Source organism: Canis lupus, chromosome 30, assembly GCF_011100685.1.
Source record: "Canis lupus familiaris isolate Mischka breed German Shepherd chromosome 30, alternate assembly UU_Cfam_GSD_1.0, whole genome shotgun sequence".
In the NCBI taxonomy this organism is placed as follows: Eukaryota; Metazoa; Chordata; class Mammalia; order Carnivora; family Canidae; genus Canis; species Canis lupus.
This window is the reverse complement of record NC_049251.1, coordinates 10,082,223-10,097,113: the sequence shown is the minus strand read 5'-3', so window position 1 is coordinate 10,097,113 and position 14,891 is coordinate 10,082,223. Positions and strand designations below refer to the sequence as shown.

General features: G+C 40.4%; 1 protein-coding gene and 1 pseudogene across 7 annotated transcripts in view; both read left to right on the top strand.

The window, feature by feature from the left end:
* Nucleotides 1-14,891, top strand: part of TTBK2 (tau tubulin kinase 2) — a 174,312-nt gene that overhangs the window by 40,788 nt on the left and 118,633 nt on the right. The window lies entirely within an intron of this gene.
* Nucleotides 9,089-13,292, top strand: LOC106558068 (annotated as a pseudogene).

The window sequence follows — 14,891 nt, the reverse complement described above, 5'->3', positions numbered from 1 at the left end:
ATATATTGCTATTTTCTATTTACCCTTTTATTTTCAGTTTAATGATATAATCTGATATTACTCATATTTAAACATTTTATCTGAATCAAAATTAAGTGGGGTGATTAACACGTTAAATGATCTTGTTAAGTTCTAGAAGATTTGATATTGTCATGGGACATTTATTAGTATCTAAAAGAATTTAATACTAACATAGAGCAAAGGAACTTGCTGAAATTATAGATATAACTATAATTGGTAGAAATAGTAGAAAAGCACAAAATACTGTGTGCCCTAGAACCTTCAGATTCATAGCTGTGTAGTCTCTAGGATGAATGTGCTCTCTTTGTGAATTCCTGATATTTGGAATTCTAGTAAACTAGTTTGTGTTAAGTTGATGAAATGTGTATTATGTATTCTGGTAATGTATTCTGGCAGTCATTGTCCTTTGCCTAAGCTTTCTCATTATCCAGGTTTCTCTACCAGTTGGCTTATTTGAGAGAGAGCCTGATGCTCATGAAATTATAGATCTTTTTAATAGTTATTCTTAGCCCCAACTTAGGTTTCCCAAAACATGGGGAATTAGGAAGGCAGTACAGCTGGAGCTGCCAATTCCTGGGTTGCACAGATCCTAGGAAATCTGTTTGACTTTCATTCAGATGAGCCCATAAAGGATATGTTAGCATCAGTGTGGCCTGGAGCATGCCACTTCACTTTCTCTACTTGGCCCTGAGGAGATGCTTCCAGGTGAGGCAGGGTACAGCTCTGTAGTCCTTTCTGTAGGTTCTCTTGACTATTTTGGCCACAATTTAACCAGGACTCTATGGAATAAAGCTTGAAGATAACTTTAGTACCTTTTAATGGAAGAATTGGAGACCCTTGGAGCTAAGTCTCTCTTTTCCTTCTATTTTATCTTTTATACTGTTAACTAAAATGTTTCTCCTACCTGCTTATAACCACATCCTAGTCCTCAGAACTCTTCACTTTCCAAAAACAAATAGGTTTTTATGTTCTGGTCTGTATTTCTTCTTTTTAAGTTTTTTAAAAGAGTTTTTATTTTAATTCCATAGTCTGTATTTCAGTGAGGCAGCCCTTGACTCTTTTCTTGGCTTCCTAACTTATGCCTCCTGCATATTTAATGCATCACAATGTACTCTGGTTGAGGGTGCTTTAGAATCTGGGGCTGACTTTATATGGCCTGAATTATGCTTACCTTCCTTTTGGCATAATGACTTCTTACTGACCCCCAATAAAACGGCTAAGTGTGTAAGGAGAAGATACATAACCAGAGGCTAGCCCTTTAAAGGAATCATTGGTTTTAAACTGATGTTCAGGGACGCCTGGGTGGCTCAGCGGTTGAACGTCTGCCTTTGGCTCAGGGCATGATCCTGGAGTCTTGGGATTGAGTCCCACATCAGGCTCCCTGTGGGGAGCCTGCTTCTCCCTCTGCCAATGTCTCCGCCTCTCTGTGTGTGTCTCTCATGAATAAATAAATAAAACCTTTAGAAAAAAAAAAAAAGATGTTCAGGGGTCCTGGGGGGTGCAGTTGGTTAAGCATCGCACTCTTGGTTTCCACTCAGGTTGTGATCTCAGAATTGTCTCTCTCCCTCTTCCCTCCTGCACATGCAAGCTCTCATGTGCATGGGCGTACTCTCTCTCAAATAAATCTTTAAATTGATATTCAATTTTTGATAGATGATATAAAGATTATTTCTTTATAAGATAAAAGGATATTTTATAATGAATTTAGCCAGAACCCTAAGTTTTGCTCTTTTTAATAAATCAGTTCCCCCTTTCAAAATTCTTAGTGTTTTTTTCTGGATTCCCTTACTTCTCAGTTTTCTTGCAGCCTTTCCTGTACTAGCTAACCCTAGATTTCCTCAGCTCATGCATAACTCTCATTACTAGTATGATCTTTTGTCATCAGCCCTAAAGTATGAAGGCCTTAGCATTTTACCCTATCTTTTCTTCTAAATGACCTCTCCTATGCTGCTACATTAGACTGTTCTCTTTTCACAGCTCTCTGAACTACTCTGGAAATATCGTACAATTCTCTTTTGAATCAAGGTAGACTCCTAAATTGTACTCGGTTTTTACAAATGTGTTTGAATGTGTCAGTCACTACTAAAGCAAACAAACTATATGAGACTCTTACCTGCAGGGAACAAATTGAGGGTTGCTGCAGGGGTGGCGGGTGGGTTAAGGGGTAATTGGGTGATATCCATTTAGGAGGGTACTTGACGTACTGAGCAATGGGTGTTCTATGCAACTGATGAATCACTAAATTCTACCTCAAAACTAATACTCTACTATATGTGAATTAACTCAAATCTACATAAAGTCTTGAAAATAAAAATACAACTAAACCATCTATCTGTAGACCTGTTAGGTAATACTTCTACACTTAGTTAATATTTAAAGTATCCCTAGTTTTCTTTTTATTAACATTTATCTCTATATAACCATTTATTTGTACTTCCTCCTTGTCTCCATTTGGACGATACTGTCTTCTGACCTTTGTCTTTCAGTTCATTTGCTTTCAAACTTGGAGCAAAGGGGATAATTGATAATGGCCTCCCGCTCTGGTTTCTCTTCAGATCGCATAAATCTTTCGCCTTTTACTAAAGATAATGGCCTCCCTAATCTGTTATATTCTTTTTTTCTTCTCTCCCATCTTCTTTTTTTTTTTTAAGATTTTATTTATTTACTCATGAGAGACAAAGAGAGAGAGAGAGCCAGAGACATAGGCAAAGGGCTCCATGCAGGGAGTCCAGTGTAGGACTTGATCCCAGGACCTGGGGATCACACCCCGAGCTGAAGGCAGATGCCCAACTACCGAGCCACCCAGGCGTCCCTCCCATGTTCAATAAATTTTTTATAGTGATAGCCTGTCTATCCTCAGGTCTCGATTTTAATGAATTCTTGAGCTATATCTCACCACACTGTTCTTTTTTTGTCTTTTAAATAAATACAGTTTTATTTGCAGTGGTGGTATAAGAGAAAAAACCTGTCTCAAGATTTCAAACTGATCACTAGTAATTCTGCAATACCTGAGGAACCTACCATCAGTGCTGTTTAAAAAGATTCTTGGGGGGGGCAGGGCAAGATGGCGGAGGAGTAGGGTCCCCAAGTTACCTGTCCCCACCAACTTACCTAGATAACTTTCAAATCATCCAGAAAACCTACAATTCAGCCTGAGATTTAAAGAGAGAACAGCTGGAACGCTACAGAGAGAAGAGCTTGCACTTCTAGCAAGGTAGGAAGATGGAAAGAGTAAATAAATAAAAAAGAATCAAGTGGGGGAGGGGCCCCCATGAGGAGCTGGGACAAGGCCAATCAGTGATAGCCTACAGGACAGGAAAGCCCAGTAACGGTGAAGCAGGAACTTTAAAAACCCGCTCCAGATTCTTCCCAGATGGAAAGACGCTCGCGGGGCACTTGGGCAGGATCCCAGGAGGGGCACTGGAGCCTCCAGGTTCCTGGGGTCACTAACAGAGGAAGTGCGCCCCCGGGGGAGAGCGCGCCACACACTGCAGGCCCAGCTCGGTAAAGGGCTGGAGTGCGCACACCCAGTGGGGCCTTGGGAGAAGCTCAGGGGGTGGCTCTGCACCGAGGGGGCTACGCCCCTGGCAGCGTGATTATAGCAGCGCAGACCCCGGATCACAGGGCACCTGGGGACACGGCCCAGGATCCTATGTTCCCCCAGGACAGGCAGAGGCTGGGAGGGCACAGGACAGCGAGGACACTCCTGCTGCAGGGCACCCCCGAGCTGTGCAGATCAGCACTCCCACCCCCGGAGCATCCAGGCCAGTATGGACTGGGAGCTGCGGTAGTTACTGCGGGATCTGACTCCAGGGCTGGAGGGCTGGAGAGCTGGCCGCCGCCAGTGTGGTTGTCACTCCTGGCGTCACCCTGTGCCTGGGACGGAGTGGGGCGCCAGGGAACAGGGTCCTTACAGGATAAACAGCTCCCACTGAGCTGTGCACCTGGCAAGGGGCAGGGCAACTCCCCCAGGTGCACACACCTGTGAATCAGCACAGCAGGCCCCTCCCCGAGAAGACCAGCTGGAAGGATGGGAAGAGCAAGTTCTTGACAGAGCAGTGCTAGAAAGCTCCAGGGGAAGTCGAGGGATTTATAGTATATAGAACCAGAGGATACCCCTCCTTTTTGGTTTTTTGTTTGTTTGTTTTTTTCTTTTTTTTTTTTTCTTCCTCTTTCCAATACAACTTGTTTTTAGCCACTCTGCACTGAGCAAAATGACTAGAAAGAACTCACCATAAAAGAAAGAATCAGAAACAGTCCTCTCTCCCACAGAGTTACAGAATTTGGATTACAATTCGATGTCAGAAAGCCAATTCAGAAGCACAATTATAAAGCTACTTGTGGCTCTGGAAAAAAGCATAAAGGATTCAAGAGACTTCATGACTGCAGAATTTAGATCTAATCAGGCCGAAATTAAAAATCAATTTAATGAGATACAATCCAAACTGGAGGACCTAACAACGAGGGTTAATGAGGTAGGAGAAAGAGTGAGTGACATAGAAGATAAGTTGATGGCAAGGAAGGAAGCTGGGGGAAAAAAAGAGAAAAACAATTAAAAGACCATGAGGAAAGGTTAAGGGAAATAAATGACAGCCTCAGAAGGAAAAAATCTATATTTAATTGGGGTTCCAGGGAGCACTGAAAGGCACAGAGGACCAGAAAGCATAATTGAACAAATCATAGTTGAGAACTTCCCTAATTTGGGGAGGGAAACAGGCATTCAGATCCAGGAGATAGAGAGATTCCCCCTCTTAAAATCAATAAAAAACGTTCACCACTCCGACATTTCATAGTGAAATATGCAAATTCCAAAGATAAAGAGAAGATCCTTAAAGCAGCAAGAGACAAGAGATCCCTAACTTATATGGGGAGAAGTATTAGGTTAACAGCAGACCTCTCCACAGAGACCTGGCAGGCCAGAAAGGGCTGGCAGGATATATTCAGGGTCCTAAATGAGAAGAACATGCAGCCAAGAATACTCTATCCAGCAAGGCTCTCATTCAGAATAGGAGGAGCGATAAAGAGCTTCCAAGAAAGGCAGAAACTGAAAGAATATGTGACCACCAAACCAGCTGTGCAAGAAATATTAAGGGGGAGCTCTGTAAAAGAAAGAGGAAGGCCAAAGAAATAAACCACAAAAACAGGGACTGAATAGGTATTACGATGACACTAAATTCATATCTTTCAATAGTAACTCTGAACGTGAACGGGCTTAATGATCCCATCAAAAGGTGCAGGGTTTCAGACTGGATAAAAAAGCAAGACATATCTATTTGCTGTCTACAAGAGACTCATTTTAGACCTAAGGACACCTCCAGCCTGAAAATGAAAGGTTGGAGAACCATTTACCATCAAATGGTCCTCAGAAGAAAGCAGGGGGTAGCAATCCTCATATCAGATAAATTTTATCCCAAAGATTGTAGTAAGAGATGAAGAGGGACACTATATCATACTTAAAGGATCTATCCAACAAAAGGACATAATAATCATGAATATTTATGCCCCAAATGTGGGAGCTTCCAAGTATATCAATCAATTAATAACCAAAGTTAAGACATACTTAGATAATAATACACTTATACTGGGAGACTTCAACAACTTTCTGGAAATGACAAATCTTCTAAGCACTTCAAAGAAAGAGAGCTTTAAATGGTATACTGGACCAGATGGATTTAACAGATATTGACAGAACTTTACATCCAAACTCAGCTGAATACACATTCTTCTCAAGTGCACATGGAACTTTCTCCAGAATAGACCACATACCGGGTCACAAATCAGGTCTCAACCGATACCAAAAGATACCCCTGCATATTTTCAGATGATAATGCTTTGAAATTAGAACTCAATCACAAGAAGAAATTTGGAAGAAACTCAAACACATGGAGGTTAAAGAGTATCCTGCTAAAAGACGAAAGGGTCAACCAGGAGATTAGAGAAGAATTAAAAAGATTCATGGAAACTTGAGAATGAAGACACAACCGTTCAAAATCTTTGGGATATAGCAAAAGCAGCCCTAAGACGGAAATACATCACAATACAAGCATCCCTCAAAAAACTGGAAAAAACTCAAATACACAAGCTAAACTTACACCTAACGGAACTGGAGAAAGAACAGCAAATAAAACCTACACCCAGCAGAACAATAAAGTTAATAAAGATTCTAGCAGAACTCAATGAACTAGAGACCAGAAGAACTGTAGAACAGATCAACAATACCAGGAGTTAGTTCTTTGAAAGAATTAATAAGATAGGTAAACCATTAGGCAGCCTTATTAAAAACAAAAGAGAAAAGACTCAAATTAATAAAATCACGAATGAAAAAAAAGAGCTCACAACCACTACCAAGGAAATACAAATGATTTTAAAAACATATTATGAGCAGGTAAACGCCAATAAATTAGGCAATGTAGAAGAAATGGACGCATTTCTGAAAAACCACAAATACCAAAACTGGAAGAGGAAGAAGTAGAAAACCTGAACAGGCCAATAACCAGGGAGGAAATTGAAGCAGTCATAAGAAACCTCCCAAGACACAAAAATCCAGGCCCAGATGGCTTCCCAGGGGAATTCTATCAAACGTTTAAAGAAGAAACAACACCTATTCTACTAAAGCTGTTCTGAAAGATAGAAAGGGATGGAATACTTTCAAACTCGTTTTATGAGGCCAGCACCACCTTAATTCCAAAACCACACAAAGACTCCACCAAAAAGGAGAATTATAGACCCAATATCTCTGGTGAACACAGATGCAAAAATTCTCAACAAGATACTAGACAATAGGATCCAACAGTACATTAAGAAGATTATTTACCATGACCAAGTGGGATTTATCCCCGGATGCAAGGCTGGTATAACACTCGTAAAGCAATCAACGTGATAGGTCATATCAACAAGAGGAAAAACAAGAACCATATGATCCTCTCAATAGATGCAGGGAATGCATTTGACAAAATACAGCATCCATTCCTGTCCAAAACTCTTCAGAGTGTAGGGATAGAGGGAACATTCCTCAGCGTCTTAAAAGCCATCTACAAAAAGCCCACAGCAAATATCATTCTCAATGGGGAAGCACTGGGAGCCTTTCCCCTAAGGTCAGGAACACCACAGGGATGTCCACTCTCACCACTGCTATTTAACATAGTACTAGAAGTCCTAGCCTCAGCAATCAGGCAACAAAAAGAAATAAAAGGCATTCAAATTGGCAAAGAAGAAGTCAAACTCTCCCTCTTCACCGATGACATGATACTGTCTATAGAAAACCCAAAAGACTCCACCCCAAGATTGCTAGAATTCATACAGCAATTCGGCAGTGTGGCAGGATACAAAATCAATACCCAGAAATCAGTGGCATTTCTATACACTAACAATGAGACTGAAGAAAGAGAAATTAAGGAGTCAATCCCATTTACAATTGCACCCAAAAGCATATAAGATACCTAGGAATAAACCTAACCAAAGAGGTAAAGGATCTATACCCTAAAACCACAGAACACTTCTGAAAGAAATTGAGGAAGACACAAAGAGATGGAAAAATATTCCTTGCTCATGGATTGGCAGAATTAATAGTGTGAAAATGTCAATGCTACCCAGGACAATTTACACATTTAATGCAATCCCTATCACAATACCATGGACTTTCTTCAGAGAGTTGGAACAAATCATCTTAAGATTTGTGTGGAATCAGAAAAGACCCTGAATAGCGAGGGGAATACTGAAAAAGAAAACCAGAGCTGGAGACATCACAATGCCGGATTTCAAGTTGTACTATAAAGCTGTGATCATCAAAACAGTGTGGTACTGGCACAAAAACAGACACACAGATCAATGGAACAAAAGAGAGAATCCAGAAATGGGCCCTTAACTCTATGTTCAACTAATATTCGACAAAGCAGGAAAGACTATCCACTGGATAAGGACAGTCTCTTCAATAAATGGTGCTGGGAAAATTGGACATCCACATGCATAAGAATGAAACTAGACCATTCTCTTATACCATACACAAAGATAAACTCAAAATGGATGAAAGATCTAAATGTGAGACAAGAATCCATCAACATCCTAGAGGAGAACACAGGCCACACCCTTTTGAACTTGGCCACAGCAATTTCTTGCAAGATACATCTATGAAGGCAAGGAAAACAAAAGCAAAAATGAACTATTGGGACTTAAGATTAAAAGCTTCTGCATAGCAAACGAAACAGTCAACAAAACTAAAAGACAACTTACAGAATGAGAGAAGATATTTGCAAATGACCTATCAGATAAAGGGCTAGTATCCAAGATCTATAAAGAACTTATTAAACTCAGCAACAAAGAAGCAATCCCATCATGAAATGGGCAAAAGACATGACAAATTTCACAGAGGAAGACATACACATGGCCAACAAGCACATGAGAAAATGCTCCTCATCCCTTGTCATCAGGGAAATACAAATCAGAACCACAATGCGATACCACCTCACACCAGTGAGAATGGGGAAAGTTAACAAGGTAGGAAACAACAAATGTTGGAGAGGATGTGGAGAAAGGGGAACCCTCTTGCATTGTTGGTGGGAATGTGAACTGGTGCAGTCACTCTGGAAAACTGTGTGAAGGTTCTTCAAAGAGTTAAAAATAGAACTGCCCTATGACCCAACAATTGCACTGTTGGAGATTTACCCCAAAGATACAGATGCAGTAAAACACCGGGACACCTGCACCCCAATGTTTATAGCAGCAATGTCCACAATAGCCAAACTGTGGAAAGTGTCTCGGTGTCCCCATCGAAAGATGAATGGATAAAGAAGATGTGGTTTATGTATACAATGGAATATTACTCAGCCATTAGAAATGACAAATACCCACCATTTGCTTCAACGTGGATGGAACTGGAGGGTATTATGCTGAGTGAAGTAAGTCAGTCGGAGAAGGACAAACATTATATGGTCTCATTCATTTGGGGAATATAAAAAATAGTGAAAGGGAATAAAGTGGAAAGTAGAGAAAATGAATGGGAAATATCAGTGAGGGTGACAGAACATGAGAAACTTCTAACTCTGGGAAACGAAGAAGGTGTGGTGGGAAAGGGAGGTGGGTGGGGGTTGGTGTGACTGGGTGATGGGCACTGAGGCCGTGTTAGGCTATATATTGGCATATTGAGCTTCAATAAAAAAAAAGAGGAAAAACTAAGAACAAAACAAAAGATTCTTAAAAAAAATTGCTACATAGCTAGAATCCTGCAGCAAGATAAGGAAATCTTAAATTTGCTATTTTCCCTAATTTTTATTGAAAAAATTTAAATATACAGAAAATGGAAATAATAATATGGGAACATTCTCTGTACCCAATAGTCAACTTCAGTATATCAGCACTTCACTAGTCTTGTTCCGGCTTTATCCTACTCTTTCAACACTTTTTCCCACCTTGCTGGAGTACTTTTTTTTTTTAAGATTTTATTTATTTATTCATGAGAGACAGAGAGAGGCAGAGATATAGGCAGAGGGTGAAGCAGGCTCCCTGTGGGGAACCTGATGTGGTACTTGATCCCAGGATTCCAGGATCATAACCTGCGCCATGGCAAATCCTCGATTACTGAGCCACCCAGGTTCCCCCACAGGAGTATTTAGAAAGGAATGCTAAGTGGCTTCTGTTTCCTGGTGCTCTGTCGTCACAAAGCCCATGTGGTCCATGAGCTGAAATGCCTGAGGAAACCCAGACCCAAGACCAGCCAATGGAAAAGAACGTTGAAATGTTCACCTTTCAGGTGGAAATCGCTCAGTTGATGTCCTGGAATATCAACAGTTTCTACCCAAATAAAGAGATCTTTCTGAGGGAGCTTATTTCACATTCATCAGTTGCTTTGGACAAAATCAGATATGAAAGCTTGACAGATTCCAGTAAGCTAGATTCCAGGAAAGAGCTGCACATGAATCTCATTCCAAACAACCAAGATTGAACCCTCATTATGGTGGATACTGGGATGGGCATGATTTGATCAAGTAAGCTTCGTACTATTGCCAGGTCTGGAACCAAAGTGTTCATGGAAACTTTGCAGCCTGGTGCATATTTCAATGATTGGCCAGTAGGGTGCCTATTTGGTTGCTGAGAAAGTAACCGGGATCACCAAACAATAATAATGAGCTGTTTGCCTGGGAGTCTTCTGCAGGACAATTCCTCCCAGTTAGGACTGAAATAGGTGAACCTATGGGTTATCCTGCATGTGAAGGAAGACTAAACTGAGTACTTTCAGGAGAGAAGATTAAAGGTGATTGTGAAGAAACCATCTTAATTTTTATTGGCTATCTAATTACTCTTTGTGGAGAAGGAATGTGATAAGTCATTGATGATGAGGCTGAAGAAGAGAAATGGAAGAAATAGAAAAAGAAGAAAAGGAATCTGATCTGACAGACCTGAAATAGTTGTTAGTTCTGAGGAGGAGGAGGAGGAAGAGAGGAAGGATGGTGATAAGAAAAAGATCAAGGAGAATTATATTGATGAAGAAGAACTGAACAAGACAAAGCCTATTTGGATCAGAAATTCTGATGACATTGCAATTGAAGAATATGGAGAATTTTATAAGAGCTTGACCAATGACTGGGAAGATCACTTAGAAGTGAAGCATTTTTCAGCTAAAGGACAGTTGGAATTTGGAGCCCTTCTTTGTGTCTGAAGATATGCTCCCTCTGATCTATTTGAAAATGAAGAAAATACCCACCATTTGCTTCAACGTGGATGGAACTGGAGGGTATTATGCTGAGTGAAATAAGTCAGTCGGAGAAGGACAAACATTATATGTTCTCATTCATTTGGGGATTATAAATAATAGTGAAAGGGAATATAAGGGAACGAAGAAGAAATGTGTGGGAAATATCAGAAAGGGAGACAGAACATAAAGACTCCTAACTCTGGGAAACGAACTAGGGGTGGTGGAAGGGGAGGAGGGCGGGGGGTGGGGGTGAATGGGTGATGGGCACTGAGGGGGGCACTTGACGGGATGAGCACTGGGTGTTATTCTGTATGTTGGCAAATTGAACACCAATAAAAAATAGATTTATTATTAAAAAAAAGAACAACATTAAGTTGTATGTTCTGAGTTTTCATCACAGATAGCTGCAAGAAGCCAATCCTTGAATATCTGAATTTCATTAGTGGTCTGGTGGACTCTGAGGATCTTCCTCTAAATATTTCTCATGAGATGTTGCAGTAAAGCAAAACTTAAAATTTAAGTTATCAGAAAGAATTTGGTCAAAAGATGCTTAGAATTCTTCACTGAACTGGCAGAAGACAGAACTACAAAAAGTTTTATGAACATTTCTTTTTTTTTTTTTTTACATAGTCTCCACACCCAGCATTGTGCCCAGTGTGGGGCTTGAACTCATGACCCTGAGTTCAAGACCTGAGCTGAGATTAAGGGTTGGATGCTTGACTGACTGAGCCACCCAGGTGCCCCATGAGAATTTCTTTAAAATATTAAGCTTGAGTGCGGGGTGAGGGAGGTGCGTGGTGTGCCTGGGTCAGTCAGTTGAGAATCCAATTCTTGATTTCAACTCAGATCATAATCTCAGGGTCATGGGATAAAAACCCATGTCAGGCTTCATGCTTAGCAGGGTGTCAGCTTGGGATTTTCTCTCCCTCACCCTCTGCCCTCCCTCTTTTCCCCCTGTGAAATAGATAAATCTTTAAAAAATATATTAAGCCTGGAATACATGAAGACTCAATATTGGAAGAAGTTTTCAGAGCTGTTAAGATGCTACACATATGTTTTTGGTGATTAGATGGTTTCTCTCAAGGACTGTTGCACCAGAATGAAGGAATACCAGAGGCATATCTGTTACATCACAGGTAAGACCAAGGAGCAGATAGCAAACTTGGCCTTTGTGGAATGTCTTTGGAGGCATCGCTAAAAGTGATCTATATGATTGAGCCTGTTGATGAGTACTGTGTCCAACAGCTGAAAGAATTTGAGGGGAAGACTTTAGTGTCTGTTACCAAAGAGGGCTTGGAACTTGGGGAAAATGAAGAAGAGAAAAAGAAACAGGAAGAGTAAAAAATAGTTTAAAAACCTGTGCAAAACTGTGAAGGATATCTTGGAGAAAAAAGTAGGAAAGGTCGTTGTGTCAAATGGATTGGTGATATTCCTGTGCTGCACTGTCACAAGCACATGTGGCTGGATGGCAAATATGGAAAGAATCATGAAGGCTCAAGCCCTAAGTGACAAATCAACCATGGGCTACATGGCAGCAAAGAAGCACCTGGAGATAAACTCTGACCACTCTATGGTCAAGACCTTATGGCAGAAGGCAGAAGCTGACAGGAATAAGAAGTCTGAAAGATCTGATCATCCTGCTCTACAAAACTGTGCTTCTGTCTTCTAGCTTCAGTCTGAAAGATCCCAAGATGCATGCTAACAGGATCTACAGGATGATCAAACTTGGTCTTGGTATGGATGAAGAGGACCCCACCACTATTGATAGCAATGCTGCTGTGACCGGAAGAGATGCCACCTCTCAAAAGAGATGCCACCTCTCAAGAGATGATGATGAGGTGTCACATGTAGAAGAAGTAGACTAAGCTCTTCCTCAAGAATTATTTATAAATGTATTCAGTACTTTGGCTTCATTCCCTCTGATAATATATTTCCAAGGATGTTTTTCTTTATTTTTGTTAACATTTTAAAAATCTGTGTGTCATGACAATAACTACTTAAAAGAAAGATAAAGTTTCTATTTCTGATACTGTGATATTTAGGAACTAAAGCCCAGCACGTTTTTCTTTTCCAGTTCCATGTTGGCTTATTTTAACAGGACAAGGTAACATTTGTTGTAAGATCTATGTAACCTAATATTAACTGTGTGGTCTAAAATGTTTAGCTGTCAAGTGGATTCCTTAGCAAAACCAGATTCACTGAAGTGTTCTGAGCTATACCTTGAAGATTAAAAGAAAAATATTGGTTAAAACAACTTTCACCTTCTGGGATCTTCTTTTTAAATCTTATATCCCCTGCAGTTATCAATGGCATGTATCAGTCCTCTAGAAGCTAGTATGTTAAACTGAACCCACTTGATGGGAGTAACTATCTGTAGGGTTTTTTTTCCCCAAAGAAGAGCATTGTTTAGAGTAGCAAAATTATAAGCCCACTTAGGTGTGTTGTGAAGCTGTTCAGAAAGTAACTTGGCAAGTTCTGAGTGGAAATATAGTGCTCAAGTCACATTCTGCTTTAAAAGGTTGTGACAAATACAAATGAATTAATCTCGGGACTCCAGGATCACGCCCTGGGCCGAAGGCAGATGCTCAACTGCTGAGCCATCCAAGCATCCCTGACATTAACTTTTTTAAAAGTTAACTTTTAACTAATAGACTTTATTTTTAAATATTTTATTTATTTGAGAGAGGGAGAGGGAGAAAACATGAGTGGGCGGGGGAGGGTCAGAGGGAGATGGAGAAACAGACTCCCCATTGAGCAAGGAGAGGACATGGGGCTCAATCCTAGGACCCTGGGATCGTGACTTGAGCTGAAGGCAGATGTTTGACTGAGCCCCCAGGTGCCCTAGACTTTACTTTTTAAAACCTGTTTTAGATTTACAGAAAAATAAAGCAGGAAATATAATTCCTATGTTCCCCCTCCTTATCTACAGTTTCCCCTGTTACTAACATATTGTGTTAGTGGGATATGTTTGTTATAATTGGTGAAGCCAGTATTGATACATTATTAACTATAAAGTCTATAATGTACATTAGGATACTCCTTTTTTTAGTAACATAAGCACAGTAGTTTTAAATACCTGTTATTTCTTAATACCATCTTTAATTTCTCCCATATTCTTAAAAATATCCTATTTTGTCTTTGAGGCATGTTGAGACCTTGTTAGCACTGATGGTGGGGGAGGGAATCAACTGGTGAGTTAAGGAGGACTAGGGTACCATGCTTTGGCTATTGCCTGTAGCATTGACCGTGGAAAGTAACAGAAGTACAATATATAGAGAATCATAACTTGTAGTTGATTAAAAAAAAAAAAATGACACCTGGGCAGTCAGGACCAGCTCCACTACTTACTGCTTAAATTCCCAAGGGTAATATGGGGACATTAATAATATATACATTCTAAGGTGGTTGTGAAGATGAAGTGATAAATGTCAAGTATTTAGCACAATGCCCTCAATAAATATCAGATTGATTGGTTGAAAACAATATTCTGTTGTTGACTAGTTGAAATCAAGATTCACGTACACTGTAGGCCCACTGCATTTGTTGGCATACCTCTTAAGTCTCTTAATCTATGAAAGTCCCTCCCTCATACACCCAATCCCACCCCCCCCCCCTTGTTGTTTTGGCTTTGCCATTAATTTGTTAAAGAAATGAAGTTCTTAGTTTAATAGAAGAGTCTAAATTCTGGATTTGGTTAATCACATACTTGGGGTAACTTTTAACATGTTTCTCTAGCCTCTGTGTTTCCTGTGAACTGGTGGTAGATGTAGAGCCTTGATGAGATTTATATTGTTACTGCTGTTGTTTTTGACAGGAGTCAAAAGAGTCTAGATCTATTGTTTCCATAAGGTTGTGTCATGGTGATTTTTCTGATTCTTTTATTCCTTCTAAATTTCTTTTTTTTTTCTCTAAATTTTTATTTATTTATGATAATCATAGAGAGAGAGAGAGAGAGAGACAGGCAGAGACATAGGCAGAGGGAGAAGCAGGCTCCATGCACCGGGAGCCCGATGTGGGACTCGATCCCGGGTCTCCAGGATCACGCCCTGGGCCAAAGGCAGGCGCCAAACCGCTGCGCCACCCAGGGATCCCTCCTTCCAAATTTCTGAACTGGAATTATTCTACCAAGTAGAACTTTATTTCATTAGCTATTTGTTTCCCCTGAGGTATAGTTACTAAAGGA